Consider the following 23019-nt stretch of genomic DNA (forward strand, 5'->3'; position numbering starts at 1 on the left):
ATTAGTTTTTAATTATAATGGAAGATTTACTGTGGCACACAATACATTAGCATCGCAGGGAAGGAAAGCTTATTATCTTCTCAAAAGTAGAATTAAAAATTATATGCTTAATGCCGAAACTAAATTATCACTATTCGATACATATGTGTCATGTATACTTAATTATTGTTGTGAAGTATGGGGACATCACCCAGCACCTAAGATTGAAGCTGTACATCTTTTATTCCTTAAAGGATTACTAAACGTGAAGAAAACAGTCAATAGCTCCATGGTGTATTTTGAGACTGGTAGATATAGTTTACATGTACAACGAAAAATAATGATCATGAAGTATTGGTTAAAGTTGTTAAAGACAAATAATTGTATATTGAATTCATGCTATGTGGCACTGCTAGAGCTCAATATTAAAAAGCCTAATTGTAAATTAAACTGGGTCTATGAGATAAAAGATGATTTATGTAGACATGGCTTTAATTACGTTTGGATTGCTCAAAATGTTAACAATGAAAAACACTTTTTAGAATTGTATACGCAACGCTTGCATGACATATTTATACAAGATTTACATAGTTCCTTTAATAATTCTTCTAAGTGTCAAATTTATAAATATCTTGCGAATGACTTTGAACTTCAATATTACCTGACGAAATCTCTTAATTCTAAAACTAAACAGATTTTAAGTAAATATCGTATGCAGGCACACTCTCTTCATATTGAGTCCGGACGCTATAATGCAGTTCCGAGAGGTGAGCGAATTTGCACTGTGTGTAACAACAATGATATTGAAGACGAAATGCATTTTATTTTATTATGTCCTGCGTATGTAGAATTAAGAATTAAATTTTTAAAGAAGTACTATTACAAACATCCTAGTGTATTCAAGCTAATAGAATTATTTTCATATAAAAATATTAAAACATTACGTAATTTGGGTAAATATTTGGTGCATGCAACAGATCAAAGAAACAATCTAATGAATTTATGAACCTATGCGGTGTCGTCTATAGTGCTATATTGTACTTCATTATTTTAATGATATTAATGGTAATGAGTATTAATATTAATTTTGTACATGTATAAGGAATTATCCTCCGCCATCTTGGGACATTCTATTATTATGATTCTTGTATTCTGTATTGATATATACCTATATGTTATATGACATTTGGTAAATAAACAACTTGAAACTTGAGGTACGGGTACGGGTCAATAGGCCTGCTTGGTTCGTTTTGGCGACAGATCGAGCAAGAACCAAGCCAAGCGATCACACGGGATAGGCGGTTAGCAAGGCGAGCAGCAGGGCGAACCTTACTCGAAGTTAGATAAAAAAAATATGCCGATCTATTATGTATATGTAACATCAGATGATCGGCAGACAAGTTAAAGTTGTTTTTTTACCAGTTCAGACGCCACCGGTGTATACTAATCCAATCAAGTAATAGTATTGACTGTCCGAGAACGAGCAGCTAATTAGATGGAGTTACGGAATCGGCCGAGATGTGACGAGTGCTCCAGGACCCTGTGTGATGAGTCCTGATTTGACCTCTACCCCTGACCCGGATGTATATAATCCACGTTGGTGACACATTTTGACAGCTATCTCCAGAAAATGCCCAACATGCTTGGTTGAAACTTTTATATTATGCTTCTTAGATGTTGGTCTTGGGCAGGTGAGATGCATATGAGATTTTGGGAATTTATTATGAATTTTAATGTTACAATGAAACATATAGCGAAGCTAATTGTGGTCTCGGTCCAAATATAGTGCAACCTGTTGCGCCCTCTGGCGGGAACAGAGTTGGTTGTAAGTGACGACACGGTAGATTCGACGTATACTTATATCTTTGGATTTCGATTTAACAACATGCGTGGCAAACATTTGTTACATGTATCATAATTAATAATGATTTATTGTTTTGGCAATTCAAATCGACCAAACACAGGTTTTTTTCCAGGGTCACCGAATGGGAATTCGTGTTCATATAATTGTGTGTACACACACATGCATACATGTATACGGCCGATACGTATGCTGGAAAAGATTGTAATGTAATCAGAACAATACTTATAACAAATACGAATGCAATTATGATAATGGAAGTTGTACAGAACAAAAATATCGCACCTCAACATTACTCCGTAGGCCGATCTAGGTCAAGTCTCGGCAAACTCGCTCGTAACTGTAAGAACTTCTTCATTGTTGTCGCAACCGTTCGAAAAACTCACATCTGTTATATTCATGACCTAACAGTAATTCTACATATATTTTGTTTATCCATTCACTGTCTACGTTTGGTACGATACCCGCAACCTATATTTAAAATATCCGCTAACAGCTTCAAATGCAAACCGATGTTGTTTACAGTCACGAGACGGGGCTGTGCTTGCACACATGTATACAAAGTGTGTAGAGACGACTTGCTCATTTGCATATTAATCGTATGGTTATATGATTAGGATCTCCCTTAAAATTAATTAAAAAAACACATGGAAAACATAAACTTGTATCAATATATGACCAAGGATAGTTCATAAGGAGAACTGAAGTACACTTTCATGAAATAATTTGTGAAAAAGTAAACAAACTTGACTAAATTGTCCCTTTAAAAGTATTGCAACGTCAGTCAGAAAATAATCATTGTGAAAAAAAATCGCTAAAAACGCATGACGCGTTGATCTGTAACATAGTGAACACTCTTATTAAAATCTTACCCTATCTAATGTATCATTCAAACTAAACTTTGAAATGTAGTAAAGCTTTCACTTCATTTTATAAAACTATCATTTTGTTAAGATATCAATTCGTATTCTGAAGATATCAATATGGAGTAGGGAACTTAGGGGTATGATAATGTATTGCCGATTTGGTATTCCTTATCTATTATTTATGTTGCCGATATTTATACATTTTATGACGTTCACTGTCTTGTCGTGTCGTCCCTTTTCTCGCTGATTCCGTTTTCAATAACTGATGAGCTTATTGCTTGCACGGAGAGCGCATTCATCATTTTTTTTTTTTTTTTTTTGTGAAATATAGCAACTCGTATGCGCATGCTCGAATTGATAGTCGTTGGCAGCGATTAATTTTTTTGTATTAAAGTAGTTCATTAATAACTTTTACTGTTTTAATAACAATACAAGATTCCCCCTTACTTTTATATTTACAGCATGAAATCATTTAAACGACATAATGTCCCGTAAATATTTCACACAAGAAGAATTAATAAGTGAAGAAGAATATGTCTACATCGCGGAGATTATCAAACCATGGCGTATGGTGTGTGGTTGCAGAAAATCATAAATATCGAGATTCCTTATGTATTTTACTTGTGGAAAAACAGTGTTTACAGGGCCCCAACTGTATATGTTCTGTGTATTGCCTTACAGAGTCCACCAAATGGGGAGAAAAGATTGGAGTATTTTAAGAATTTGGGTCAACGGTTCCCACGCTTCTACCGTCTGTGGATTGGTCCCAAACCTATCATAATGCTAACTCATCCAGACACTATCAAGATCCTCCTCAAAACTGCAGGTATGACCGACACATTAGTGTCAGTAAAGGTGTATATCGATCTAATCAAAATTATACTTACAGTTCAATGTACGATATATTTCAAGACAAAAGGACCGGACAGACATTCAGGGGTAGAAATGCACACGTCTGGCGGGGAAAATATCGTCGGTTCGGAGGTAATACTCCAAAACACGGGGCTTACACCCGCACTTGACATATTGCGTAGTGGATAACATTCTTGTCATCTTTCTAAAATGGTCAAGTACGACAGGGAAAATGCACAACTGACTTTACTTGTACAGAAGAATCAGAAAAGGAAATTCCTAACGCCCATGCCTAAGTCACCATTTAAACATGCACTCGTGGCATATCAAATTATTGAACTCGTTTGATAAATTCCATATGACATAGCCACTCTCGTAAGATAATTTTTCTATAAAGGTTCGTGACAGAGGAAATAGCGAATCTGTACAAATCACTAGTTACAGTATCAACAACCCTGCGAAAATAACGTGTACAGTCCCATTAGTAACTACCGTCAACGACAGGCATTGGAGAATGTATCTTTTAGGTGTTTCACATCGTGGTTTAAACTCTGGACAGTCGAATTTACTTCAAACGATTCCTGGCACCAAGTTAACCTGTTTTAGAAAGACTGTCATCTGTGGATACGACAAGACATATACTATCTCCATAATGTGTGTTGTAACACCCTTCTTTGTGATACACTGGTTCCGGTGTCAACACTGGAAGGACGTTGTAAACCAAGGTACCGACGACATTTATTTCATTTGTCATTCCATTCTGAGGATATGATTGTACATTGGAAAATTTCTCTTGTTCAGGGACTTGACAAATAACTCTGTTGCTTTTTCAATCTAAGCCCAATAAAGAGTAATATCCGTACCTTCTGCTTCCTTCTATATATACTATTTGGATGTTGGCTATTCGATAAACCTTGAGTGAATTTCCTCATAGTTGTGCAGTAACGCAATATAGTTAGGACATGTCTTTTCCAACATCATACATGTTTTGTGATTCACGAAGAAGTGCAATGTAACCACAGATGTTCTATATTACACAGGCGTATTGCTCCAGGAGGGTTCAGTCTCGTACAGCAGGGCGATTAACGCGCTAATCACGTAGACATATTGCCCTCATGGTTGATCCTGATCTTTCTTTGAACTTTTCCCATGCAAAGCTGTTGGCTTCCTTGACTCTCCACCATTCTTGTGCATATTTCCAAGAGCATAGAGGCAATCTACAGGTGAAGTGATAGCGAATTGTTTTATGTCTTGTGGCAGATCCGAAATACTTTATTAAGTGACGATATGGGGCGATATTGTATCAATCAGTGATGATCTGTATATCTTTCTCATTTTAATCAATTTTGTCTTGAAGTGTCGGACTTTTCTCAAATCCCATCAAGTCGTTATCTCTCGTGGTCTGCTATTCCTTGCTTAAGTGGAGGTTGTCGGTAGAGTCTCTGCTATTTTTAGCTCACCTGCTTATGCCATGGCGCAGCGTCCGTTGTCCATCAATATTTGCTTCAAATCCCTATTAATAAAAACTAAGACCCTGGGGTCTTCCCCACCCTAAGGGATTTGGTTTCTCTAAACAGTTAACACAGCCATGTTTTAAACACAATCCATGTTGTCTTCAACTCCTAGTCACACTGGACTTCATTTCTGAGTTATGTCTTTAATCAGTTGAGATCCCCACACTATAACCATGACCAACATTGTTCGAGATCGACAAATATAGCTACTAAGGATATAAATATGAACATTGTTTTGACTTTTGGTGAAATGAAGTCAGGTGAGCGATACAGGCCCTCTGGACACCTGGTTTCATGACGTTGTTGGAAATGACTGCCCTACGGATATGTCGGTTACGGCGAAATTGATTTCAGAGCGTTCGAAATACGTAAACACCTCGGTCATGATCACGCCCTAGGAAGTATTTGCGACATGTTCTTAAATTCACCCATAAATCGAGTAAACTACTCACAGAGTAGACTCCAGTCTAACTTCAAGACCATCTTTGTTCAGAAATCGAAAAAGACGTTTTCCATCTTTCAAGCACTTCCAAGTATAAGTTTTGTAACGTCCGCTCTCCATGAACACGGGACGTGAAAGTTCTTTTTGGGATGGTTGTGGTGTGATAAACATAATTCAACACTGGATATAAAGTTTACTTATATTTATTAATCCACAGGAAAATCCCGAAGGTACAATACAATCCAATGAAGTTTCATCCATCTTCCACACTATCGCCGGCGCATTCACACTTAACAGTTCACACACATTTAAACAAAACTAAGTCCTCACATCCTAAATATGTACATCCAAACGGCACTAAGTCCGTTTAGACTGAAAGCTGCTGGAGAACTCCTTATGCTTGATTGATTGATTGATGGATGGGGCTTAACGTCCTTGTTCCGGTTATAAACTCCTTATGCAAAACGCGCAAGTCTTTTTATATCCCCTAAGGGTGATTAATATGTATGAATTGACGATGTGGTCAATTGACCAATCGTGACCTTTACCCCGAAATATGGGCGTATCTAAACCCCTATCTCGTCATTTCCAAATATAGCCCTAGGCACTGACCACTGGTCTAAGGGTAATTAATATGTATGAATTGACGATGTGGTCAATTGACCAATCGTGACCTTTACCCCGAAATATGGGCGTATCTAAACCCCTATCTCGTCATTTCCAAATATAGCCCTAGGCACTGACCACTGGTCCCACGGACCGTGTGCTACTTACCAACGACTGACTTTCAGGTGATATAGAATGAAGGGTGTAAACCTAAAACGGGTTAATTAGCTACTGATCTAAGGGAAGCAACTCGAATAGATTTGGCTGACTATAGCGTATAGCTTTAACTACTCTAGGTAACTTTGAACACATAACATATAAAACTTGTCTATTTCCTAGTTCACTACAGTTGATACATTTCTTCGATTTCCGGAATACTGCGGGTTGCTTCGTAAACCTGTATGTCACTGAATAGGACGTATTCTTCATCCAACACTGAAGGATTGCTGTCAAGTCTAACTATTTTTGGTGACTTTGTTTGGGTATGGGAGATAAAATGACATGACTTGAAGTTGATCTGTTTAGAAAGCGTTATTACGACATTAATGTACGCCTCTTAAAGGCGACTAAAGTTTGTTACCAATGGGACGGTGACTTAGGCACGGACATTATAAATTTTCTTTTCTGATTCTTCTGCACATGCAAAGTCAGCTGTTTTTGTTTTGTTTTTGTTTTGTTTTGTTTTTTTCATACTCCATGGAACATCCTAGAAAGAAGATAAGATTTTTATCCAATTTACAATATCAATGTGTGGGTGTAAACCACTGTATTTTGGAGTGTGGGCGTGAAGAAGTTATGTAAATACCACAAAACAAATTTAAAATGCGAGAATTTTGGCCAATATATAATTATACAAATATATTTCATGACAGTCATTTCATATAACAATTACAACCGACAATCCCGCCAAAAGTGTGTGTGTGAACTACCTGATGACGTACATTTCTAACCCTCTTATTGCTTCGATTATGAAATGATACCTCAAACTTGTATCTCTACAATGTAAGGGTGACAACCAACATGTATCTCTACAATGTAAGGGTAACAACCAACATGTATCTCTACAATGTAAGGGTAACAACCAACATGTATCTCTACAATGTAAGGGTGACAACCAACATGTATCTCTGCAATGTAAGGGTGACAACCAACTTGTATCTCTACAATGTAAGGGTGACAACCAACATGTATCTCTACAATGTAAGGGTGACAACCAACATGTATCTTTACAAGGTAAGGGTAACAACCAACATGTATCTCTGCAATGTAAGGGTGACAACCAACTTGTATCTCTACAATGTAAGGGTGACAACCAACTTGTATCTCTACAATGTAAGGGTGACAACCAACTTGTATCTCTACAATGTAAGGGTGACAACCAACTTGTATCTCTACAATGTAAGGGTGACAACCAACATGTATCTCTACAATGTAAGGGTGACAACCAACTTGTATCTCTACAATGTAAGGGTGACAACCAACTTGTATCTCTATAATGTAAGGGTGACAACCAACATGTATCTCTACAATGTAAGGGTGACAACCAACTTGTATCTCTACAATGTAAGGGTGACAACCAACTTGTATCTCTACAATGTAAGGGTGACAACCAACTTGTATCTCTACAATGTAAAATGACTAAGCTGATTTTAATCTGCTGTGAAATGTTTCTATGTTAGCTGTCTGATACAGTTTAGAAGACTAAAACTGTTTTGTTTGGTTAGAACCAAAAACTGTAGGTTTCGGAGGGGCATACCGCCACGGACGGCCCTGGCTCGGGGACGGTCTGTTGATAGCGGGAGGACAGCGTTGGGCGCGGTCACGTCGTTTACTCACACCGGCATTCCACTTCGATGTCCTACGTCCGTATATGGAGGTTTACAACGAGGCTGCAGAGGAACTCCTGGTAACTCTCGTAAACTCTCGTAAACGTTAAAAGATTTATTTGTTGGTGCGTTTACCTTAGTTTAATGATTAAAATCTTATGAGAGGTTTACAAAATCAAGAACTGGTCACCAGATAAAACGTCGAATTATGTATTGCAGAAAAACATCGGCACGTGTGCGGAGAAGGGTGAGAGTTTTGAGACTTTCCATGTGGTGAGTGCCTGTACTCTAGACATCATCCTGAGGTGTGCCTTCTCCTACTGTACCAACTGTCAGAACCTCGGGTACGCTCTACTCTTATCTCATTGTCTCACAACTCTTAGTGGGAATATTTCTAACATTAACTTGTGATAAGTTTTTTTTGTTTATTGCTGTTAGCTATCAGTTTACTACTGTAGTAAAATGGACTCACAGAACTGATTTCTTTATTTTACATTGTGTTTCCTGTAAATCCCATCCATACGTCACTGCTGTCAACGAGATTGCAGAAGAATGGATGGAACGGAACAAGTAGGTGTCCGTCTGTCATCCAGTCAATCATGTGATATTATTATTACTATTCTAACACGTACTCTCAAATCATTGCTATCTAACCAAAGGCGGACGTAGGTTTAAACGGCAGTGTAAATATGTACATGATGTCGCAGAGGATGTGATAGACAAAAGACGGCACACACTGGCATGTATAATCGTGATTGTTTGTCTGCTTACCCTTACTAATTAGTCAGCAGAATATCGTATGTATAACATCGCTAATTAGTCAGCAAAACCTCGTATGTATAACATCGTTAATAAGACAACACACACTCATATGTATAACATCGCTAATTAGACAGCACACACTCGTATGTATAACATCGCTAATTAGACAGCACACACTCGTATGTATTACATCGCTAATTAGACAGCAGACACTCGTATGTATAACATCGCTAATGAGACAACACACTCGTATGTATACCATCGCTAATTAGACAACACACATTCGTGTGTATAACATCGCTAATTAGACAACACACACTCGTATGTATAACATCGCTAATTAGACAACACACATTCGTATGTATAACATCGCTAATTAGACAACACACATTCGTATGTATAACATCGCTAATTAGACAACACACACTCGTATGTATAATATAGCTAATAAGACAACACACACTCGTATGTATAACATCGCTAATTAGACAGCAGACATTCGTGTGTATAATATTGCTAATTAGACAACACACTCGTATGTATAACATCGCTAATTAGACAACACACACTCGTATGTATAACATCGCTGATTGGACAACACACATTCGTATGTATAACATCGCTAATTAGACAACACACATTCGTATGTATAACATCGCTAATTAGACAACACACACTCGTATGTATAATATAGCTAATAAGACAACACACACTCGTATGTATAACATCGCTAATTAGACAGCAGACATTCGTGTGTATAATATAGCTAATAAGACAACACACACTCATATGTATAACATCGCTAATTAGACAACACACACTCATATGTATAACATCGCTAATTAGACAGCAGACATTCGTGTGTATAACATCGCTAATTAGACAACACACACTCGTATGTAAAACATCGCTAATTAGACAACACACACTCGTTCACTGTGTTATATTATAGCGAGCTTTGATAAAAAGATATATCACAGTTATCTCCCCTTATATTACACGGGAAGCTGTTTTTTTGTAGTTATCTCCCCTTATATTACACAGGAAGCTGATATTTTTGTAGTTATCTCCCCTTATATTACACAGGAAACTGGAGGTGTTTTTAGTTATCTCCCCTTATATTACACAGGAAGCTGGGGTTGTTTGTAGTTATCTCCCCTTATATCACACAGGAAGCTGGGGGTGTTTGTAGTTATCTCCCCTTATATTACACAGGAAGCTGACATTTTTGTATTTATCTCCCCTTATATTACACAGGAATCGGAGGTGTTTGTAGTTATCTCCCCTTATATTACACAGGAAGCTGACATTTTTGTAGTTATCTCCCCTTATATTACACAGGAAGCTGGAGGTGTTTTTAGTTATCTCCCCTTATATTACACAGGAAGCTGGAGTTATTTGTAGTTATCTTCCCTTTTATAACACAGGAAGCTGGAGGTGTTTGTAGTTATCTCCCCTTATATTACACAGGAAGCTGACATTTTTGTAGCTATCTCCCCTTATATTACACAGGAAGCTGGAGATGTTTTTAGTTATCTCCCCTTATATTACACAGGAAGCTGGAGTTGTTTGTAGTTATCTTCCCTTTTATAACACAGGAAGCTGGAGGTGTTTGTAGTTATCTCCTCTCATATTACACAGGAAGCTGACATTTTTGTAGTTATCTCCCCTTATATTACACAGGAAGCTGGAGGTGTTTTTAGTTATCTCCCCTTATATTACACAGGAAGCTGGAGTTGTTTGTAGTTATCTTCCCTTTTATAACACAGGAAGCTGGAGGTGTTTGTAGTTATCTCCCCTTATATTACACAGGAAGCTGACATTTTTGTAGTTATCTCCCCTTATATTACACAGGAAGCTGGAGGTGTTTTAGTTATCTCCCCTTATATTACACAGGAAGCTGGAGGTGTTTTTAGTTATCTCCCCTTATATTACACAGGAAGCTGGAGTTGTTTGTAGTTATCTTCCCTTTTATAACACAGGAAGCTGGAGGTGTTTGTAGTTATCTCCCCTTATATTACACAGGAAGCTGACATTTTTGTAGTTATCTCCCCTTATATTACACAGGAAGCTGGAGGTGTTTTTAGTTATCTCCCCTTATATTACACAGGAAGCTGGAGGTGTTTGTAGTTATCTTCCCTTTTATAACTCAGGAAGCTGGAGGTGTTTGTAGTTATCTCCCCTTATATTACACAGGAAGCTGACATTTTTGTAGTTATCTCCCCTTATATTACACAGGAAGCTGGAGGTGTTTTAGTTATCTCCCCTTATATTACACAGGAAGCTGGAGGTGTTTGTAGTTATCTCCTCTTATATTACACAGGAAGCTGACATTTTTGTAGTTATCTCCCCTTATATTACACAGGAAGCTGGAGGTGTTTGTAGTTATCTCCCCTTATATTACACAGGAAGCTGGAGGTGTTTTAATTATCTCCCCTTATATTACACAGGAAGCTGGAGGTGTTTGTAGTTATCTCCTCTCATATTACACAGGAAGCTGAGGGTGTTTGTTGTTATCTACCCTTATATAACACAGAAAGCTGGAGGTGTTTGTAGTTTTCTCCCCTTATATTACATAGGGAGCTTTTTTTGTAGTTATCTCCCCTTATATTACACAGGAAGCTGGGGGTGTTCCAGAAAAGAAGTACAAAGATTTCCTGGACATTCTACTGATGGCGCGGGATGAGAATGGGAAGGGACTCACCAGGGAGGAGATCCGAAATGAAGTCGACACATTCTTATTTGAAGGTGATTTTTTTACATTAGAAAAGCCAAAATAAATAATTCATCTTCTGGCTAGATACAGAAATACCCTCCAAGGATTTTTCGAATATTTCCGGGCGAGTACGAAACTCTTGTTTAATTCTCAAGTATATGTTTTATATCATACAATCAACATGTCAGCCATTTCATATTGAATTTTGTATCAATGTAAATTATTACTAGGAAAATCACAAGGAAATAGGGAATATCATGTTTAGACGGCATTACAGTTTTCATTACACTACATGTAGTTTTGCTTTGGCCTCTTTAATATTTTGTTCTGTTTGATGGTGTCTGTGAAGTATGGACAGGAACAATAAATGATTGTTGTGTATGGCTCAGGTCATGACACGACAGCCAGTGCCATCTCGTGGATACTGTACTCCCTAGCGACACACCCAGAACACCAGGCTAAGGTCCAGGAGGAGATTGACCACGTCCTGGAGGGCAGAGAGTCTGACCGGCTCCAGTGGTCAGTATATCAGAAATATATTTTCTATTAACACAAACACCATTTTATTTTATCAAATTGACAAAATGCAGTAATTCGCTGTTTCATCAACTACATGTATATGTCTAACTTAGATAAAGTGTGTCAGTCTCTTGCCTAATTTTATACAACTTGCCAGTGATGATAATCTTTCCGTTTCCATTTTCGTTTTCCGCGTTGATTATTGGTAGTGGCAGGCAATAACTGTGCGAATTACGAGGAATTTAGAAACATTGCCGGGATAGGTTTTAGAGACATACACTATAACTTTATGTTCGGGATTTGTTTAATAAAATCATCAACTTGTTCACTGATTGGAAAATTAAAGTGAGCATTATCATATTTTGTCGTCAACAGAAGAGAATGAGAACACTGGTTTTTCTGAAATAACGTCCCTATAAGAATGTTTTACTCGGAAGGGTCAGATTTGCTTTAAGATGTGTCCATAGACGTCTTGTCTTCTTGTTTTCACTTCATAAATTGTGATCCTGAGGCAGATCAAAATATCCGGTTAAAAGTTCGGTAATGTTACGCTCTGCCATCATACATGTACTACACACGGAAAAGAAAATGATGGTTTGGTGTTATAAAATACACGCAATACAATTTTCAAAGTTATCTATTTCAATTTCTACTCAAGTTAGACTCGATGAAACTAACAAATTTAATCTGTTTCATTTGTCCGTCCATGAATTTGAACAGATTAACATCATTCTATGTGTATGGAAAATATAAAATCATTAAATTTGTTCCTGGAGGAACACTCTTCATAACCCCATGAAATCGACCAAAGCAGCATTCAATCCTTTAATAAAAACAAAGGTCAGAACATTCTTAACCATATACTCATACGTGATTGGCACGTGACTGATAGATTGTGGATTTCTCTGTCCCAATATTTTCCAGTGTTATTACTCCCCTTGACATGGTATTCTAGGGAGGACATGCCTAAGTTGGAGTACCTGACTTTGTGTATCAAGGAAGGGATGAGGCTCCACAGTCCGGTCCCCTTCATACAACGAGAGAGTACCCGAGAATTCATCATTGACGGTAAAACCCTGCCCCCGGGGACTAATCTCTCCGGCAGTATCTTCTCCGTCCACCACAATCCCACGGTGTGGAGCCAGTCCGAAAAATTCATCCCTCAGAGGTTCTCAAAGGAAAACATCGCACAGATGGATTCATTTGCCTTCATCCCCTTTGCTGCCGGTCCAAGGTGAGGTATTTGTACAACCCCTTAAAATAGTATATTACAGCTCTCTTGGTTATAGTACATCAATTAGACTGACAGCTGTATATATGTTCTGTGACTGCTTTCTTGGTTAGTAAGACTCTGTGTGGGTTTGTTTTCAGAAACTGTATTGGGCAGACTTTTGCAATGAATGAGGAGAAAGTCGTCATCGCAAGGATACTTCAGAGGTGAGACACTAACAAAAAAAAAACCCACAAAAAACAATGAGATAACATAATTTATATACAGTATATATAAATGTCTAAACGGAACTTAATGCGAAATTATAATTACAGAATGTAGATAAATTGTTTACGGAGACCCTTCAAACGTGCCAGGATAATACAAGTGAGGCGTTCGGGAGAAGTGAGCGTCTTCTAAGTGTATTACATGATGTCACAAGCTTCTGGTCAGTATAAAAAGAAAAAAAAATATGTTAGCCCCTACTCCTACTGCTGATATAGGAGTCTAATATTTTTTCTATAAACACTAACCAGAAGTAGACGCATGTGCATCGAACACGTGACTTTTATCACACAGTAAAATAAAATATTTCCTAGTGAAAACACGAGGTCAAACCTGCATCTATCGAAACCTGTGATGTATATTTCTCTCAGTAGTCAGCATCTTTAACGGAACTTTTGACGTTTTAACAAACCATATAGTGTTATATTTACTTATGATATGTTACCGTGTATGGGCTGTTACAGTCTAGAAATGGAATAGTAACAATTCATTGCAATATCTCCAATAAATTAATTGAAAGACGTCACATAATCAAAATATTTGCTCCTCTTATAATCTCTTCTTTGAAATCAGTCTCGTCTGAACCGAAGTTCGAAACATATATACAATTATATAAAAACTCTCACTCCCTCATCGGTATCAGTCCTACACATACCCCAGGTACATGTAGTAAGTGTATATACAATGTAACATACAATGTAACACACAATGTACCATACAATGTACCAAACAATGTACCATACAATGCACCATACAATGTACCACACAATGTACCATACAATATACCACACAATGTACCATACAATGTACCATACAATGTACCACACAATGTAACATACAATGTACCATACAATGTACCATACAATGTACCATACAATATACCACACAATGTACCATACAATGTACCATACAATGACCATACAATGCACCATACAATGTACCACACAATGTACCATACAATGTACCATACAATGACCATACAATGCACCATACAATGTACCATACAATGTACCATACAATGTACCATACAATGTACCATACAATGTAACATACAGTGTACCTTACAACGTACCATACAACGTACCACACAATGTACCATACAATGTACCACACAATGTAACATACAATGTACCATCCAATTTACCATACAATGTACTATCCAATGTACCACACAATGTACCATACAATGTAACATACAATGTACCATACAATGTACCATACAATGTACCATACAATGTAAAACAATGTATCATACAAAGAACCGTACACCGTATCATACAATGTACCTTACGATGTACCATACGATCGCGACGTACCGTACATTTTCTTATTCAATGTACCATACAAGAACCATACACTGTACCTTACAACGTACCATACACTGTACCTTACAACGTACCATACAATGCACCATACAATGCACCATACAATGCACCATACAATGCACCATACAATGTACCATACAATGTAACATACAATGCACCATACAATGTACCATACAGTGTACCTTACAACGTACCATACAATGTACCATACAATGTACCATACAATGTACCATACAGTGTACATTACAACGTACCATACAATGTACCATACAATGCACCATACAATGTACCATACAATGTACCATACAATGTACCATACAATGCACCATACAATGTACCATACAATGCACCATACAATGTACCATACAATGCACCATACAATGTACCATACAATGCACCATACAATGTACCATACATTTTCTATACAATGTACCATACAATGTACCATACAATGCACCATACAATGTACCATACAATGCACCATACAATGTACCATACATTTTCTATACAACGTACAATACAACGTACCATACAATGCACCATACAATGTACCATACAATACATTGTACCATCGTACATACAATGTACCATACAATGTACCATACAATGTAACATACAATGTAACAAACAACGTACAATACAATGTACCATACAATGTACCATACAATGCACCATACAATGTACCATACAATGCACCATACAATGTACCATACATTTTCTATACAACGTACAATACAATGTACCATACAATGTACCATACAATGTACCATACATTTTCTATACAATGTACCATACAACGTACCATACAATGCACCATACAATGTACCATACATTTTCTATACAATGTACCATACAATGTACCATACAATGTAACATACAATGTAACAAACAATGTACCATACAATGCACCATACAATGCACCATACAATGTACCATTCAATGTACCATACAATGCACCATACAATGTACCATACAATGTACCATACACTGTACCATACAATGTACCATACACTGTACCATACAATGTACCATACACTGTACCATACAATGTACCATACAATGTACCATTCAATGTACCATACAATGCACCATACAATGTACCATACAATGTACCATACAATGTACCACACAATGTAACATACAATGTACCATACAATGTACCTTACAACGTACCATACAATGCACCATACAATGCACCATACAATGTACCGTACACTATACTATACAATGCACCATACAATGTACCATACAATGCACCATACAATGTACCATACAATGTACCATATACTATACTATACAATGTACCATACAATGTACCACACAATGTACCATACAATGTACCACACAATGTAACATACAATGTACCACACAATGTAACATACAATGTACCATACAATGTACCATACGATGCACCAAACAATGCACCATACAATGTACCATACAACGTACCATACAACGAACCATACAATGCACCATACAATGTACCATACAATGAACCATACAATACACCATACAATGTACCTTACAACGTACCATACAATGCACCATACAATGTACCATACAATGAACCATACAATACACCATACAGTGTACCTTACAACGTACCATACAATGCACCATACAATGTACCATACAATGAACCATACAATGCACCATACAATGTACCTTACAACGTACCATACAATGCACCATACAATGTACCATACAATGAACCATACAATACACCATACAATGTACCTTACAACGTACCATACAATGTACCATACACTGTACCATACAATGTACCATACACTGTACCATACAATGTTCTTTATATGCAACAAAATGCTCCTTGTTCTTTCTACACGTAGATTTACACACGTGTTATAGCATCTATATTGACAACATGTATACAGTGTATCGATATTGAGACCGCATTAAATTTAATTGTTTAAGGTCCTTTATTGGGGTGATGGATTAATTAGTTAAGTCAGAAGATGAAAACCTTATTTCCACTTTGTCAGCTGTACAGATTATACAAAGAACTTGTCTTATCATTAAACAGTCATACAGACTGAGGATCAGAGTGTGTTCGGAAGCTGCCAGCATCAACAATATATATTCTGGTGATAGTGATGGTTATATATAGTTTTATTTTGATAACCAGGTACACTATCGAACTTGACCTGACTGTTGAAGTGGAAAAACATCCCGCCGCTGTGATGAGGAGTAAGAACGTGTGGTTAACTAAAAACTCACCTGGGCATGTTCATGATTTCAAAATGTGTTTGTTTACATAAATAAAATATACTTTAAACCATTAAAAGTGCTTGTGGCTGTACCAGGTACATACGTAGTATGTAGCATCATAAAATAGTCTTTTATTTTCATTTATTTTTTCTATGTACTTTAAATTACTGTACATTTATACATGTAAGTTAAAACTTATCGGCGACATGTAAGCTATCATATATCCAGAAGTTAAAGTGTTCATATATCAATACTATTGTTCTTAATGGATATATTAAAAAAAAAAAACATGTATGCTCAGTCCAGTTGACAATGTTTGTTATGTCCACTGTAGAAATATTTAGTTTCACTTACGTATAATATCTATTGATTTGCATATCAATTAAAATATAAGTAATGATTTGACGCTAGGAACACACTAAAATATCCGATTGTAATGATATGTAATCCATGTAAGTTATCACGTTGGTATACAACTTCTTATATAGTTGGGTGTGTTATTGAACGTTTTAACATACATATGTAGTAATATATGTATGTCCTGTATTTAAACACAGTCAGGTACATGTACATGTATACTAACTAGGTATTATGATACTTTGATAAACATGTAATAACGTAACTTATGTATAATGGTATGTTTTAAACTAGTAACCTATACACGTGTGACCGCAAACATTCATGTATGTGTGAGTTTAAACATAGCCATATGATTATATAATTGATATATATCACATATATATGATATATATTTATGGCACGTGCCGTGACAGGTGCCATGCATAATATGTAACCCCCTTGCATAATAAGTAAAGTGGTTATTTGGTGGAGTGGGGGTCAGGGGGGTGGGGGTCAGGGGGGGGGGGGGGGGGGGGGGGGGGTCAGAAACATCGTAAATGACACTCCCTGTGTCCTCTATTCCTATCTTCACAAGTTCAGATTGATGAAGTCAAAATTAAAGATTTCTGGTAGCGGGTCATTTTGATGCAGGAGATAAAAAAAAGGAATCCGAAATGCATTTAATGTAGGAGAATAAAAAGTATCGGGGGGGTGGGTGGGGGGGTGGGGGATGTCTTTTATTCTTTTATATATGAATACATACAGGTTTCCTATGTTGACCCTTAGTCATATTTGAAGGTTGGATAATAATTTTTTTTTGGCCCTTGGGTGGGTATTATTTGGTAAGACGGGGCCAGAATCATTGTAAATGACACCCCCTGTGTCCTCGTATAATATCCCCGCAATTATTGAATACACAATATTAAATATTTAATATTGAATAATGAAGATGAGGATTTTAAAGTTGCTATCTAACTCCATTCGGTTACAACTATTTATCTTAAAGTTTATGTGACTGTCTTTTTTAGATGGTCATTCATCTATCTTCTTGGTTACGCTACCTCTTTATGATTATATTTTCTGTTTTCCCCACGTGGACCGAAATTCGTTTATAAAGACGTTAAATTCATTTATTTATACATAGCATCGATTATTATTTTTTCTTTTTATTTCAAACAGAATAGTAAAGAGGAAGACGAATCGTCAGCAGCCGCAGCAGCAGCCGGATTACCGGAGGAAAAGCCACGCCTGAAAAGGAAGAGCTGTGATTCGACTTACAGACCGAAAAAGAAATTTGTAATTATATCGGACAGCGAGGACGACGAAGAGACACCTGCCTAAGTAAAAGTGATTCGAATTATAAACCGAAAAAGAAAGTTGTAATTATTTCGGACAGCGAGGACGACGAAGAGAGACCTGCTTAAGTAAAAGAATATTCGAACTATTCGGTTTATTACAATAATCATGCAATTACTTCAATTGCAATGTGTTTCCAAAATTCATGACAAATGTATGAAATCTTCAAATAATATTGAAGTAAGGAATTTATTAGTGAAGTTACCGACTCCTTTTTTGAATAAGTTTCATGATTTTTCTTTGAATTTGATGTGGGACTCTGAACTTGCCTGTGGTAAACATGTTGATATTGCCTTTCATGCTTTCGAATTACTATGTCAACGAAATTTTAATTTAAAAACACATGAGTGGTCTACACTCTGCCTTTGCACTGTAGTTCAACAGTGTTCTTTTATGACATTTCCAGAAATTTCGGACTAACAAGCAAAAAAAAAAAAAAAAAAAACCAGTAATCATATGCATATACATGTAGTCTTTGATTCTATAGTTATGGAAAGTCATGTTTCATTTACATACTTCTATTTTTTCATTACACATGTTGGTGTTATAGAATAGTTTGTGTTGAATAAACAAAATATATCTTTGATCATACAGGTCTTGACTTGTTTTATATCTGAGCTGATACATTTGTAAACATTTCAAACAGAATGGTTAAACTGTTTTGAGATATAAATTCACGAGCTACTACGAGTCTCCCCACAGTTATACATGAGCTTTAGACATGAGTGGTTTGGAAGGTATCGACGTCGTTACAAGCACCATGCGGACCTTATATGAGACAGATATAGGTGACACCTCAGAGGCTAATGCAAAGAGTTTTAAAATCCATTTTACGATCATAAAGGTCACAGCAATAATAGTCTTATAAATAGTCATATGAACGATATTGTAAGAGTCGGGATGATACCTCCGAAGCAGTTTAATACGACTCTATGCAGCAGTTTGTCTCAATATCCACTAACGAATCATGTTCATCTGAGTATTTGCCGATATCAAGGGTCGACGAAAATAGATATAAGACGATATTTCAATGGAAGCGCTACAATTAGAGGAATTACTTTAGATGTGACACAATGGAGATATTTGTCACATCTGAGTGCACACGTCAATCATGCTCTTACAAACACAGAGGTGAAAAAGTTTGTCTAACCGTCATTGGTCAACGGAAAAGCAAAATAGGTTGACATCATTGAGTGTTGAATAATCCTTTTCTGTTGAAGGGAAATGGATAACATTGATAGAGATGTCATGAAAGAGATACGGTTAAGAGTATACAATCAGTTCATGAAATACATGTTGGTGTATTGTCTTGCGAAGAGATGTATAAAGAAATGTAATGAACTCTCGAAAGAAAATTGCTATGGATGTGTGATGAATCATCTAAGTCAGACAAATCATACATGTCTGATGAACTCTGTACAAGAAAATCTGGATACATATTTTGAAGATGTAGTGTGTCAAGTCGACGAAGTGTCAGATGAATGGTACAGCCTCCTATCAACAACAGACTTGCCTCGTGGATACATAACCGATTTTAAAGCTAAAATCGACGAAAGAAGATCTACCGTTATCAAAGAAAACATTTATAAGTGTTTTGTGAGATTGATTGAACAGTTCAACATATAGCTGCAATCTACGTCGGACGTAATGGACGAGGTGGAGTTTTATGAAGGTGTTAAGCAGTTAAATACTTGTTTGAATTTTGTATATGCTATGGATCTGTATGCACTCGTAAAAACAACTAATGCTAGTTTAAAGGATACGAAGTATATAAAACAATTACTCAACATGGTGAATGATAATGACATTATATTGAAGTGGAGAAATGAAGTACTTAAATGGAACATTTCAAAACACATAATCGATGCACAGTTTCTAAAGATTCAATGCAAACGATGGAGAAATTTAACATTAAAGACAGCTGATTGGGAAAACAATATTCTGAATATAATGATAGCAATTTCGCGTATTGAATATCGCCTACATTAAACATCTATGTATTTATATATATACTATATATACTGTTCTTATTTGTCTGTTTAATAAATACATGTATTGGCATTTGATTTATTCCTTTGATTTGTACTTATTCAATCGATTTTTTTTAGAAATATCACATTCAAGATGTTGTCAAGTACAGATGAGAAACTATTATCGGACATTTATTATAATCCGAATAGCCCCGGAGCGTTCTCGGGGCCAGAGAAAGTGTATAGAGTTTTAAAATCAAAGGGTGGTACATCGCTGGGTTTACATAAAATCAGAAAGTGGATACAAAATCAGGACAGTTACAGTCTACAAACACCCATTAAGCGTTCATTCCGACGTGCAAAGGTGGTTGTATCGGAACCTCATGAACAATACGATACTGATTTAGCCGATATGACGGCAATATCAAAAGCAAATGACGGCATAAAATACCTCCTCATCGTGATAGATGTGTTCTCACGCTACTTATGGGTTCAACCGCTTAAAGATCGAAAAGGAAAAGACGTGGTTGCTGCAATGAAACGTGTGTTTCATCTGACCGCACCAATGAAGGTACGCAGTGATGGTGGACCAGAGTACGCCAACCGATATGTTAAAGATTTTCTGAAAAGTATTAACGTATATCATTACATAACGCTCAATGAAAAACAGGCAAATTATAGTGAACGTGTAATAAAAACTTTGAAAGCAAAGCTGTATCGTTTCTTTACAAAGAATAAGACTTACAGGTATATTGATAACCTTCAGGATATAGTAGAAAGCTATAACGCGACTCCGCACCGGTCACTGAATAATATTGCCCCCAAAGATGTGAATAAAGCTAATGAGGCTGACCTGTGGGCATACATGTATCTTAAACCCACCAAAGACTTAAGTACATTATCGAAAAAGAAGCACAGACATCGTTACTCTTTTAAAATTAATGACATGGTAAGAATATCTCACTTGAAAATCCTGTTTACGCGTTCCTACCAGCAGCAGTGGACCTCAGAGATATTTCGAATTTTAAAGAGGCTGAGACGACAGGGTATACCTATGTATAAACTGAAAGACTTCCATGGTGATGTTATTCGTGGGATTTTCTATGAAGCGGAAATACAGCGCGTTGAAAAAGATGAAGATACACTGTGGACAATAGAAAAAATATTGCGTGAGAGAAAACGAAATAATCAAGTTGAGGTTTTTGTGAAGTTTGACGGTTGGCCAAGCAAATATAACCAGTGGGTTCTAGAGAGAGAGACGTAGTCGATACATCAACTCAGTAAGAATGAGCACGTATGTGGTTATAAACAGTGACAAAAACTTGACCTATTTTCCCGAAAACAAACCGCACCACTTTCACACCTATTTGACAGTGTCATTACTGTTTCCAGGTAAGTGGAAAGTAGCCTTAACAGAGATAAGTATTTCAGATTCAACAGAATTAATACACAAAGACTTATATGTATATTCAAATATTTGTGGAGAGACAATCGTAGACGGTAAACGTCGACCATTATTGAGGAAGGTTGAATTAAATGACAAAGGATTTTGTTCACAAATGTTCAACCCGCTGTATTATATGGACGTAAACAAGACCGAATCGCGCACCATTGAAATATACATAAAAGACGACAGAGACCAACTAGTGTCATTTTTAACGGGAAGAGTGACAGTAACACTTCATTTAAAATCTTATCCGTTTTACAGTTAAATAATGAATATGTCTAAGATGTATATTCCAGATCCACAAAAATGGATGAGGTATTACGATAAAGTGGCCAAAGGGATCCATCTCCTACATAGACAACATGGGGAAAGGAACCAATCAGAGAGGAGGATCTATTGCTGGAAGTGCTAATTCCTTCATGGTTCCAATAGATCGATATGATAAGACTCCTGACGTCAGTCATCAAAGAACATTGTCAGTACAGATGGTTTCACCAGCACAGCAAACGGTGGATCAAGCTGTGAGTGAATTAAAGCGTGAAGTTGGAATAAAAAGAAAACAATATGTGAAGCATCGCATTTCAGGGAATAGACATCGACATGTAAAGGCAAAGAAAAAACAGTTTAAAAAGTTAAACGGAAGGGGGAAAAGGTACGAAGGAATCGTACGAAAAAATCAAAATCATTTGCTGGGAAGAAAAACACGACACGGAAGCAAAAAACAACTAGAAAGAAAGATATTTTTATGTTGTGAGGAAACAAAATGGCATTCTTAAACGCAGATCAGTTTAAGGAATCGCAACCAAGCTTATTATCTCTTTTTGATCTACAACCAGTGCAAACTGCTGTTCAAAAAATGTACTTTGAGGAGACCAATTTCTCAACTATCCAGCACTTCCCCAATCGAGTTTGTTG

At 36.7% G+C, this 23019-nt stretch overlaps 1 pseudogene; it reads left to right on the top strand.

The window, feature by feature from the left end:
* The first annotated feature begins 3102 nt into the window (after window positions 1–3102).
* On the top strand, window positions 3103–13384 carry LOC117323967 (annotated as a pseudogene).
* Window positions 13385–23019: the final 9635 nt, after the last annotated feature.

The sequence above is a fragment of the Pecten maximus genome, chromosome 3 (genome assembly GCF_902652985.1).
Source record: "Pecten maximus chromosome 3, xPecMax1.1, whole genome shotgun sequence".
NCBI classification, from domain to species: Eukaryota; Metazoa; Mollusca; class Bivalvia; order Pectinida; family Pectinidae; genus Pecten; species Pecten maximus.